General features: G+C 45.3%; 1 long non-coding RNA gene across 1 annotated transcript; it reads right to left on the bottom strand.

The window, feature by feature from the left end:
• Nucleotides 1-2267: 2267 nt before the first annotated feature.
• On the bottom strand, nucleotides 2268-11287 carry LOC149364208 (uncharacterized). The gene is made up of 3 exons (XR_016288608.1): nucleotides 11176-11287; nucleotides 7830-7891; nucleotides 2268-2452 (listed from the first exon to the last, which is right to left on the bottom strand). It is a non-coding gene; the product is annotated as an uncharacterized LOC149364208 (long non-coding RNA).
• Nucleotides 11288-12435: the final 1148 nt, after the last annotated feature.

Here is a 12435-nt window from a genome sequence, read left to right as displayed (position 1 = left end):
CTGCGCATTTTGTAATCACTACGCTACTTTCTCATCTGTTTCATCTTTATACCGCCTTTGTTCTGCAGCAGGAAAAGTGCGCTAGTGTAGTTCTGTATAGAAGTTTGGTTTCCTGTAATTATCTTTGTGCTGTAAATTGATACAAAATGGCCGTCCGGTTTTGACCGCTGCGTTCTTGCACACTACTTACGTGAGCAGGGTACCTAAAAAAAAAAACATTTTACTCGGCAAAAACAGTTGCATCAGCTTTGCAGTGACAATGACCAAAAATTTTCTGCTCAGTGTACGACAGTGTGCACTAATGTAGCGCTGCCCGTTGACGAAAGTGGATTCAAGTGCTTCGGGAAGTTGAAGCCCTGAGGATATTGCTTTATCAGAGTTGTTTTTTCCTGAGTGTGGAGGCTGAAGAGTTTCAAATGAACGACCTATGCGATATGACAGCGTACGCTGAGCACTTTTACCTTCCCTTCATGGTTTTATGAACAGAGTTGCGTATTGACACGGCAGTTCCTCGACTTCGTTCTGCGCTATTCTCGACCGCGCGTCTTACCGAGGCGAAGAAGCTCAAGCGGAAACTAGGCTGCTGACGTTCAGGCGTTAGCCTTCCCAAGCCACCCGCAGCTCTGTGGTCTTGCTTCTTCTTTGTGCTCTTTGTCCAAAAGTATTTGTTTACCTGTGACTATATATACTGCGCTTTTTTTTTATGAGAGATAGTTGCTCTAAGTGCGGAGAATACGCGTGCGTGCTCTCTTTTATTGCCTCCTTTGTGCTCGTTCTACCGTTAAAAGCACTAGGCAGAGTCGTGGGATTGCAAAAGCTCCAATACAGGCTCTGCAAAGGAACAATCGGGGAAAAGCACTACAGTTTCTCTTTCAGGACCTTTTCCTGGCTGGGGGTAAAATACAGGCTTGAAACTCAAGGAGAACATGTGAGAGAGGCAGGGAATAGTGAGCGATGCCAGCCAGCATCATAGTTTTTTTACAACTAAATCTAAGAGGCGGAATAGTTGCAACGCATATGGCATTGGTGTATATTATACTTGCGCGCATTCTTCTGGTGGTTTGCTGAATATTAGTTAACCGGCCTGCTAGCTAGCGCGTGTAAGCTACATTCTAACGCTTTACACCGCTGACAGTGCTACACCGATAAAAGCGGTGTTCTAATTCAAGACGCATATTTTTAAAAATTCCAGAACATCTTAGGGGAAACATCTGATAAAGTGAGGTGTAGCTATCCTAACAACCAGCCGCCGCGGTGGCTCAGTGGTTAGGGGGCTCGGCTGCTGACCCAAAAGACGCGGGTTCGATCCTGGCCACGGAGGTCTCATTTCGATGGAGGCGAGACTATAGAGGCTCGTGTGCTGTGCGATGTCAGTGCACTTTAAAGATCCTCAGGTGGTCTGCATTTTCCGCAGCCCCCCACTACGGCATTCCTCATAGCCTAAGTCGCTTTTGGACGTTAAACCCCATAAACCATAAACCTAAAAGTCAGGCGTTCAACATAAGGTGCACGTTGAGAAAATGAAATTCAAGCATTATTGTGAGCAGTCCTTCAACTAATCACAGCATATCCTATCGTAGAATAAACGTCAGCATATCCTATCGAAATCGAAGGAACGCCATCAAGCAGCGTAATGCCTGGAAGGAGTTCACCGATAGCCACTGTTGAGGACACGTGGTTACGAGTATGGAGTTGCAGATTCTGAGGCAGACATCTCAGAACACGGGCTTGCTACGTGAATTCCCCGAAATAAAACAGTGTAGCATTACGACTGCGTGTAAATGCCCAGTATAAACATGTACGTATGCCATCTATGTCAAAAGTAAACAGGGAATTGGGCTTGCTTTCCAGCCGTATATAGCCACGCTTGTACGGCACCCCTTAAGACACAAAAGTCTCGAAAAGTGCGGACAAGAACTATCCTCGCCACACACAGATTTAAAGCTTAAGGGGTTCCGTAAGTGCTCAGTTACAAGGCTGGGAAACAAGCTCAGTTGCTTGATTCTTTTTTGCCAAAAACAGTATACGTTGATTGCGGTGATCAAAAATTTCATTTTCTAATTTTAGATAGGAGACTAAGCGTGTCATTTATATTGTTGCTTTGCGTCGGCTTGGCCGTATCACTTATGAACCTGTTTTCATGTACCAGTCTGGTTTATTTTAATTAAACCGTCAACTCCGCATTTTGAGCACCTGGGAAAGCTTTGAATATATTGTGATGCCAACTCAGTGCGAAGCATTGTCGTAACGCAGGAAACATAGCTCGCTCGTGGTGAAATCGCTTTATTCTTCTCAAGAACAGCGCAAAGGAAACTCTTCAGGGCATAGGCTCAGGCACTTGTTCTGTTCTGTTTGTGCATGGTCCTTCCGCGCATGGTGATTCTGGCCCGGATGATGGTCCGCTGCGCTCCATAACCACGGGAGATGCTTCCGGAACTTCAGACTGTGGCGGCTGAAGTTTTCAAACAGAATATGGTTGTTAAGCTACAAAATACAGAACACGTGCTTAATAGTGGTGCTTAATGCACCATTGCGATTTTATCCGCGAGTCAAGGAAATCTGCATTATGTGGCTTGAAACGGCCGGTTCACTTTCCAGGCATATGTTTTTAACGATTGCTAGGAAAAAAAAATTGACCATTGACCTCATGAAGGAAGGGTATTAGGTTTTTTTTTTTTTTTGACGCGCTGTAGTACGCATATTTTCTGAAAGCTGTTGTTTCTGACCAAGTAAAAAGGACAAATATGCATCACGTACATAACTATTGAGTGAGATGCACAGCGGTAGATAGCCCACTGACTTTTCTAGCAGTGCGCTTAGTGGTGGATTATATCATAATAAGTGTTACGTGCGAAATAATAAACATTGCCTTGTGGGGGCATTCCCTAAAGAGTGCATTGTTGCAGTGACAATTCATACTGAGCGGAGTAATTTAATCTTCTATACGTTTTTTCTCTCGCAATTGAGGCATACAAGACATCAATATGGAAACCAAAACTTCGACATTCGTAAATTAAGCACATTATTTAATGTTCTTCCGGGGCAAACAGTAGTCTTGCACTGATGTTTCGCGGGCGTGTTAGATGTCTTCGAAACAAATGCCATTCAACTCATCTGCCAGCTTTGACTGCTCTGCGTTGTTATTCAACAGCATGCAGGTGAAATGCCATTCGAGTCAAGGGAGCACCGATTCGATGCTTTAGGATGCAATCCGGTCTCCAACGCGTGCACGCTCGTTGGCAGAGTTTCATGTCGCAATTTTCTAAGCCAAAATTTATGAATAACGTGTTCTTTGAGTTAACAATGTCTGAGCTAGTGATGGTGTTGCGGTTTTCCGAAATTATTGTTGCCATTATGACTCGAGAACATGGGTGTTTCGTTGGCGTGCAGCCAAAGAAATACCTGCAGCTTTTTTTTTTTTTTTGACTCTCATCAGCTGAAGTTTTCCACGATTACACTTCACAGTCCATCTGTATTGCAGCAGCTGTGCAGCTGTGGCCAGCCTAGCGAGCGCGTTCGCAACCTAATAAGTGTGTTATCGTCAAATCGCTCGGTTCCTTGCTTGACACTAACCTTAACGCTATAAGATGCGTGTTCTATGAAATTTTTGGATGCTAACAGAACTAAAACACCCCTGAGAGCGCTTTTGGAAAGTGGCGATGATATACTTTTCAGCACGTAAGAACTAGTGGTTGTTGGTTAGCATCTGTCCAGAGCGTACTTTTCTGCGTCCTAAGTTCAGATTGACGACGTACTGGAGTGTCGGAATATTGCTAGAAACAAGAAATGTATCCCTTTACTCAGCTTCCCACGCATTCCTTTATTTTCTACTGGGTGTGCCTATAATGCGAATAACAGTAATTGATATGCATAATAAGGGACATTGTGAAGGGTTTCTGCACACGACTTCCATCATTCGACATGAGTGAATGCTACGCCGTTTACGATGGAACGTTCTTCACAGTTTTATTTCAAGTAATTTTTTTACTACCTGGCATTCATAGTACACCGTTGGGTGAACTCAGAAACCTTTTTATTTTTTTTCTGGAAAGCAAGTTTATTAGCTGCTTACTATGCCAGTATTGTGTCTCGATATTTCGAATGCTCGCATCAGAGTTGCTTCGCAAAATGCAAAATCTGAAGTCAGGTAAGCAGAGCGGCATTTATATTTTTGATAATGCAATTAAAGAAAAGCACTTGAAAAATGTTCACAAGACATGATTCATTTCCAATGCGAGAAAATGCTTCGTCCCCTCCTTCAGAAGTACAAGTAATTGGGGTAAGTATAGTTCTATAAAGCACAAAACAGGGCACGAAAATATGACCTCACCAAAAGCTTTGTATAGGGAAGCAGTGTAATGCTTTAAAATAAAATATTACAAACTGTGAGGACTTTACAGTTCAGCGGCTTTCACTCATGAAATTGCATTCGCGGGTATTGTATTGGTACCTGCAAATTTTCGTCTAATCACGGAAGTTAGCCTTATAACGTGTCACTGAACGGTGCATCCTGTCGTGATGACAATATAGAAAATGCACTAGTATTTAACGAAAGGAGAAAGGAAAATAAAAACATTGCTCATGCAGTTTGCCGTTTTAGTTGAAACTGTTTACTTTTACTAGCACAAAACACTTTAAACAGAACGGAGTTAAAATGGAGTAAGCTGTCCTCCCTGTCTACTCCCATGTAGGCGTTTTCGGGATTAGACTAAAGATTTTGGGACATTTATAGCGCTGTTGAATTCCTTTCATTGCCGGGGAGAATCCTACAGCGTGTGCCTCGTCTTCGGGAGGATGAATAGTTGCTTCAGTCGCAGCGTGCGCAGATGTGTACGGGATCTGTTACTTCGTGCACTTAAGCAGTTTAAACTAGGCGCTCGAAATTAACGCAGAAAACGGTTTTTAAGATGGACTCCTCCGCGTTTCTCGTAAGCGCCGGTGTCGCCCCGGAACGTATGCGCATTCGTTTGTTTTGTTTTGCGCGCATGAGCATTTTAAAAATCCTGAAATGTACCTAAAGGGCAACTGACCACCCTCTGGAGAAAATATTTTCTACATCTGTGATAGCGAGGCTCCTCTCCTTCCGTTCCCTCCTCGAGATTTTTCTCTCGCTCCTCGTCGAGTAGGCTCCGCAAGAGAAAATCACCCTTCCTCCTCCGATGTTAGCCAGAGGCGTGGTGTCTGGTGGAGTGCGTCACATGGCTACGTCATGGTCGCGCCTTGAAAATAATTTTTTTCTTGGCTTTTGCTACCCGGTCTATTTCAGAAAGGGGGGGGGGGGGATCGGCGGGTCTCCCAAAATCCTCTCTATTTTGCTCTTTGGGTTTCCTCGCGGTGTTTCGTCGCGTTTTTTTCTTTGTCCTTCCTCTCCCCAGTTGCTCGGGTCGTGGACGTAGTCGTCGGGAGCGTAGTGTCTTCCGCAAACCACCACATTCTTTACCGTTGTGGCAGGAACGCCGATGCGTTGGAGCCAGACACAACTCAACTCATAATCTCCTGGCAATCTGTGCGGGATCGTGGTTCGACTCCAGTCGCTGCGCGCGCATCCAACGACGAAGCAGCATTGTTGCAGAGGCGCGATCGGCTCGACCACCTAAACTTGTTAGCGAGCGCATCCTTTCATACATCTGTTTGTCAACCCCAGTTAGCGAGCCACCTTTTCATTACTTTTTTTTTTTAGGCCTCCCCATCTTTCACGACCGGAGGGGCGCGAGTCGGTTTTGTTCGAAACACAAGGCGAAGCCCGGACCCGGCAACCGCCGGTTTGCTTTTCTCCGTGTATGTTTATGTGTTCTGTGTGTTTGTGTCTTTTCTCTGCTCCTAAGCTCATGTCGGTCCCGCCGCGGTGGCTCAGTGGTTACGGCGCTCGGCTGCTGGCCCGAAAGACGCGGGTTCGATCCCGGCCGCGGCGGCTGAATTTCGATGAAGGCGAAATTCTAGAAGCCCGTGTGCTGTGCGAAGTCAGTGTACGTTAAAGAACCACAAGTGGTCGAAATTTCCGGAGCCCTTCACTACGGCGTCCGTCATAGCCTGAGTTGCTTTGGGACGTTCATCATCATCATCATCATCATCATAATCATCATCAGCCTGACTACACCCACTGCAGGGCAAAGGCCTCTCCCATGTCTCTCCAATTAACCCTGTCCTTTGTCAGTTGCCGCGACTGTATCCCCGCAAACTTCTTAATCTCATCCGCCCACCTAACTTTCTGCCGTCCCCTGCTACGTTTGCTTTCTCTTGGAATCCACTTCGTTACCCTTAAGGAACAGCGGTTATCTTGCCTTCGCATTACATGCCCTGCCCAAGCCCATTTCTTCCTCTTGATTTCACCTTGAATTAACCCGCGTTTGTTCCCTCACCCACTCCGCCCTCTTCCGATCTCTTAACGTTACACCTATCATTTTCCTTTCCATAGCTCGCTGCGTTGTTCTTAACTTAAGCTGAACCCTCTTCGTTAGCCTCCACGTTTCTGCCCCATAGGTGAGTACCGGTAGGATACAGCTGGTGTATACTTTTCTCTTCAGGGATATTGGTAAGCTACCATTCATGATCTGAGAGAACCTGCCATATGCGCTCAACCCCATTCTTATTCTTCTAGTTATTTCCCTCTCATGATCCGGATTTGCGGTCACTACCTGCCCTAAGTGAACATATTCTCTTACTACTTCCAGCACCTCGCTACCAATTGCGAACTGCTGTTCCCTTGCTAGGCTGTTGAGCATTACTTTGGTTTTCTGCATGTTAATTCTTAGCCCCACCGTTTGGGACGTTAAACCCCAGTAAGCCAAACCAAACCTAAGCTCACGTCGTTGAACGGAGCCAAGGTGTAGACAAGAAGCATGAACGATAAGCGGTGTGCGTGCGGAGCGGTCGAGTGTGCGCGCGAGGGAAAGGGTATACTACACACGATACGCACAGAACGCGCTGAAGCATACATGAACTGGCACAACTAATTAAAACCTTGTTTTGGCGGGCTTGCATGGAAGAAAAAAAAAAAACTGAGGAAGAAGCGCGCACTCTCGTGCCGTGGGAACCGACTCTCTCCGTTTTACTGTCTTACTTTTTATGACTAGGGTTCAAGGCTGTCGCCGGACGCTCTCTCCTCAGTTTTTTGTTTTTTCCTTCGTGCGGGCTTGTAGGCATGGGCCAAAACGGAAGGCGCTGACGAGCAGACGACGCGACGCCCCGGCTACGCCCACCCTTCGCCCGTCAGTCAGAACGACGCACCAGTGGAATACCTTTAGCGAACGCTTTCCATATGACGTCATACCAAAGGCTCGGGAGCCAGAGTAGAGGACGATGACGTTAGGTTGTGGAAGGAAAGAGGGAGCGGGCTTTGATTTGAATTTTTACAGCTTTGCGGGGCGCGCGCAGCTCAGTATTTTGCAGAGGTTATCTTCGATGCCTGATCTATGCAGTAGGCTTGTTTTTCTAAAATGTCCTGACCCTGCTTAGTTGCCCTTTAATTGTTTTCGTGATGAACTCTTCTTACATAGGTCAGCAAAAAGTACAATAGACGTTCTGAAAATAATGTAGAGTAATTACGGGAAGATAAGGGCACCCGGCAGGAATGGCATTATTAATCAGGAGGGAGGGTTGAATTTTTTTTTTGTGTGACCTAGGCAAAAATTTACTTACTTGCAAAAATCTGAAATTTTGAAGGCTTTCCCTCAACAGGATCATAATTCCTGACTGAAGAGGATAGGACAGTTGTCACTTTTATTATCAAGCAAACTGCTGTCTTGATTCGCGTATAGAATGATGTGCACCTGAGAGTTTTAGAAAGGAAGTGAACGCACAAAAAGCGCAGATAATATTGGTGCACTTACGGAAAGAGTTGTTGCATCCGTTTCTTGGTCGTCACGTTGAAGCTCTACAGAAGCGGCGTGAACTAAAAATATAGAATCGGAAGAATTACATAGCTCTAGGCAGCCACTTTCTGAACTCGAGCACATGGCTAATTCGCGAGTGATGTTTTTATTACTCTTAAACGCTAAACTCAACGTAGTGAGCCTAAAAAGAATAATTTTGTACTGTTGCTATATGTTTTCTTCTGCCGACTAAGACATTAGCTATCACTTGAAGAATGTTATAGCAGTAATAGCATTCACAGCGACGAAATGAACGGGTGCCTTATTAAGTGGCCGTTCATGACATTAATACTTAGTGTGCTGACGCCGTCCCTAATTTTGTTATTTTTTGATTATTCGCAAGACTACTTACAGCTAAACACTAAGCATTTGAAATGAAAGCTTCATGTATTCAGAATCTGCAGCAGCTTGATTGAATATAGCAGAGAAATCTGAGTTAAAAAGAAAAGTTAAACAATGACGATGTGTCGCATGTGCATCTTGCTTCTCCCTGCGGCATACCTTCACTTATCTCTTATAGAGGGTTTCTTTTTTTCTCTGCTTGTTATTCGAGCAGTAAAAAATCAAAATTTTATGCATCTTATTCTGGGACCGTCTTTTTCTTAACATTTGCCGATTATCATGACAGGGCGTTCTTGAAATTTGGTGATTTGGCGTCGCAAAGGGGTCATCTGGTGGCCTTGGATCTTGCTAAGATCAAGTGCCAGCCCGGCGCAATGCAAGTACTAAGTAAACCGGTGTAGTTTTGAAAACAAAAGAAGCAACTGACGAAATGAACGGCGACGCAACGACAACGGCACAAGAAAAGAACAACACACGCATATTTTCTTGTGCCGTGGTCGTTGCGCCGCATCACGTTTCATCATGCACCCACTCGCCCCACTGGACGTTATTCTGAAGCAACTTGCTCTGCGTACAACACTGCTTCCCCCCCCCCCCCCCCTCCCCCCTTCACCCCACATGATCATGATGCGCATGATAAAAAGAATAATCTGCCTTTAAGGAACAATGCTGCATTTGCGTGGCCGCAGCGGCTAAAGATCTGGTTCAGGCATAAACTCTACAGTCGTGTACGACTCAAGTATCAAGCAGAGGATGCCGTTCAAATGAGGCCTTCCAGCCAATGGCGTTGGCCGATTTTCGTCTCGCCGTGGTTGAACCGATTAAGACGTGACCCGTCCTCTTTAACCTGCCTCTTCCTGTTATGTTGCGCTAGTAGCTCCGAGAGGATTAACCACGATGTCATGAGAAAGGCTGATGCCATAGACTGGAAGGCCTCTTTGGAGGGGCATCTGCCCTTTCGCACTTAACTGGGGGTATAGCAAAAGCCACTGCAGGGACTCGGCTTAATGAGGAAGTGGCTAGGGCGTTCTTCCCCGAACGAACGCTTACGTAAAACGGGTGGTAATGCCCGGGAGTTCCAGTCGTATTGTCGGAACACACAGGGTGTTTCACTTAACACTTTACACAATTTTTAAATATAGGCTTTTTGCGTTAAAATAGCGCTTTTTCGGCATAGCATTGTCAGCAGTGTAGTAGATCAGAATACAGCTAAGACGTGCTAACTAGCTGGCTGATTAACTAATATCCAATTGCTAACATTTTACCTATTACAGTTCGGCTCACTATTTATTTATCTGTAGCGCAACAATGGAAAGGCCCGAGGCCAAATGAAAAGGTCACATTCGTCATGTCTGACCAACGTGCTAGCCAGTTCATGGTGTACTATTTATTGAGAGGTGTGCAGCCCGCCGTAATTAATATCCATATCAGTTTCTAGAATTTCGAAAAGGTAGCTACCCTCGGCGCCAAAATACATGCGCTTTCGAGAAGCCTGCAGACAAAGCAACCTCTCCACTGCACGTAACTCGTCGAAACAGCCAAAATTTGTGTGGCCACAGCGCCGACGTTAACTACGTTTTCAAAATTCTAGAACTGATATGGATATTAATTACCGTGAGCTACAGGCCTCTCAATAATCAGGGAGCCTAACAGTAATAGTTAAAAAGTTAACTATGTAATATTGGTTAACCGGCCTGCTAGTCAGCACGTCGTAGCTGTATTCTGATGTACTGCACCGTTGACAGTGTAATGCCAAAAAAGCTATCTTCTAACTCAAAACCTCTATATTTAAAGATTTTGTAAAGTCTTAGATGAAATACCATGTATATAAATGCATCGTTCGCTCCGGTCATCTGCCCTTTTTTCACTCAGTATTCGTAAGACGAACAGTTCACCCCCAACAAGCGATATCAGAAAACCGCAAAAGAGTAATAATTAACGTTCCCTCAGCCATTCCGATCACGAAAAATCTGCTCTGGGTTAGTGCTTTACTGTAAGAAGCCTAGAGGGGGAAGACTACCGAAGACTACTCACATGAAATACCCATTTTGTACTTAGACAATTGTCATAATTATTGTTATATATAATGGTAATATCGATACGCTTAATATAACGCCAATTAATCGCAGTCAGTCGCGTTTATGCAATGTTTTACGCCCACTGCGCTTAGTCGATCTTTCGCAGATTTTCTGCCGAGTGCAACACCTTTGTCAAGAGTATATCAATTGTGCACCTGAATCTTATAGCTCGTAAGAAAAGGAGGGTTTCTTCGTTGCACTCAACTGCTTCTTTTACAATTGTGAGACATACCAGCGGCGAAAAAAAGACACGGAAGAAGGTAGAAGAGACAGGACGAACGCCCTTCCGTGTCTTTTTCTCGCCGCAGGAATGCCTCACAATTGTACCCGCAACCAACTAGCTCAGCTTTCTACGCTTAAAGCTTCTTTTACTTCTTCAGCAGTCTTTATTTTATTATTTCACATGAGAGTGCATACATTTCCCTCCGAGTCGTTAGCATTAGAGCAAATATTTACGCAGACATTCTTTTTTGGCACTTTTGTTTAATACTTTCAAACAATGCGACTAATAAACCGCATTAATATGCAAAAGAATCTCAGGTTTGAGACGAGGAAATAAGGTGACAAATAATATATAATTGGATGTTCCGGAGCGGCTATAAATTATATACTGTTTATAATTTCCGTTTATGTTTATATGTAAGATAGGGCAATAAGAATTCTTTCGCAGAAATTGACAAAACACTTTTCCAGGAGGTAGATGGTAGAGTTCGAAAATGATTGCTGTCTCTACAACACCCAATTTTTACAAAATGTCTTTTTAACAACTTGTGAGGTGCGCGCGGTCTACGCTGGAAAAATTGGTTCGAACTTCAATGCTGTTTTTTGTAAGAAATAGGAAAGGATAAAAATATAAGCCGTATGCAGAAAATAAAACATCTCACCTGTAATTAAAAACGCAAAAGCTGCAGATATAAATACTGTTCCAAACATGTTGCAGCGATGCTCGGAGCAAAATCCTGGCTTTTGCAACTTCAGCGAAGGAGCGGTGGAGCGGTGCTGATACTAAGGAATAAATAGTCCTGTGCCCAAATCACACACGTAGCCCCTGTGTACGTGCGCGGATGTGATTGGCTGGGCCCAGATGTGCGTGCGCTGATGCGATTGGCTGGTTGATAAGTCGTGCATTCTTTTACTTTTCTTGCCCCATACTGATGACCCGTCGGGGTGTAGAAAGAGCGTCTGATTGGTATAGCGGGAAATTTTCCGTCTGCTGGAACCAGAAATGTCAAGTCCTCTTGAAGAAATACGAATATTTGACCATCAGGATGAAATGCCGCACCGACATATGCAGTAACCTTGGTTCTATATTTATTTCAAATCTAACGGGGGCTTAGGTCAGCGTTTAGGCGGCGAAACGCGGTCCCTGGCCTGTCCGGGTCAGCAGGCTCTCGCTCCGTGCGATGGCAGTGCACTATAGCTAATGCCCTTCTTCATTTTCACAATGGCCCCGGGGAGAAAAGGCAGACGGTATGAGGGGCGGTATGAGGAGAGATCGGCGGACGGTATGAGGGGCGAAGTAATGCAGTTGACTGAGGATGTGCGCTCCATAACGTGGTGGGGCCATTGTATTTCGAAAGAAGTTTCTTGGAGAGGCCGGGAGCACTGGAGGGAATCTACAGCCCGACAAGTGAACAGGGTGGGAATGCCGTGTCAAGCTGACCTTCGTCATGGCGGTGTTTTGGGGGCCCCCGAGTGTCTGTCGTGAGCGACTGTGGAATCTGGCTGCAGTTTTCTGCGGGCTGGGCAGCTTCAGAAACGGTTTTTGGTTCATGGGGTTTAACGTCCCAAAGCGACTCACGCTATGAGGGACGCCGTAGTGAAGGGCTCCGGAAATTTCGACCACCTGGGGTTCTTTAACGTGCACTGACATCGCACAGTACACGGGCCTCTAGAATTTCGCCTTCATCGAAATTCGACCACCGCGGCCGGGATTGAACCTGCGCCTTTCGGGTCAGCAGCCGAGCGCCGTAACCACTGAGCCATCGTGGGGGGCGCTTCAGAAACAGTTGTACACTCAAATTACGCAGGGCGATACGGGAGAACTGTGTCGATGGGAGCGGATGGATGCTGACCGTAAAGAAGAAAAAAAATAGGGAGAAGCAGGTCGTGAATCATGTAGCAGTGTTGTAGGCGTACGTAAT

Source organism: Amblyomma mixtum, chromosome 2, assembly GCF_055824585.1.
Source record: "Amblyomma mixtum isolate Tamu chromosome 2, ASM5582458v1, whole genome shotgun sequence".
NCBI classification, from domain to species: Eukaryota; Metazoa; Arthropoda; class Arachnida; order Ixodida; family Ixodidae; genus Amblyomma; species Amblyomma mixtum.
The sequence above is the reverse complement of the archived record's forward strand: the minus strand, read 5'-3'. Positions and strand labels throughout refer to the sequence as shown.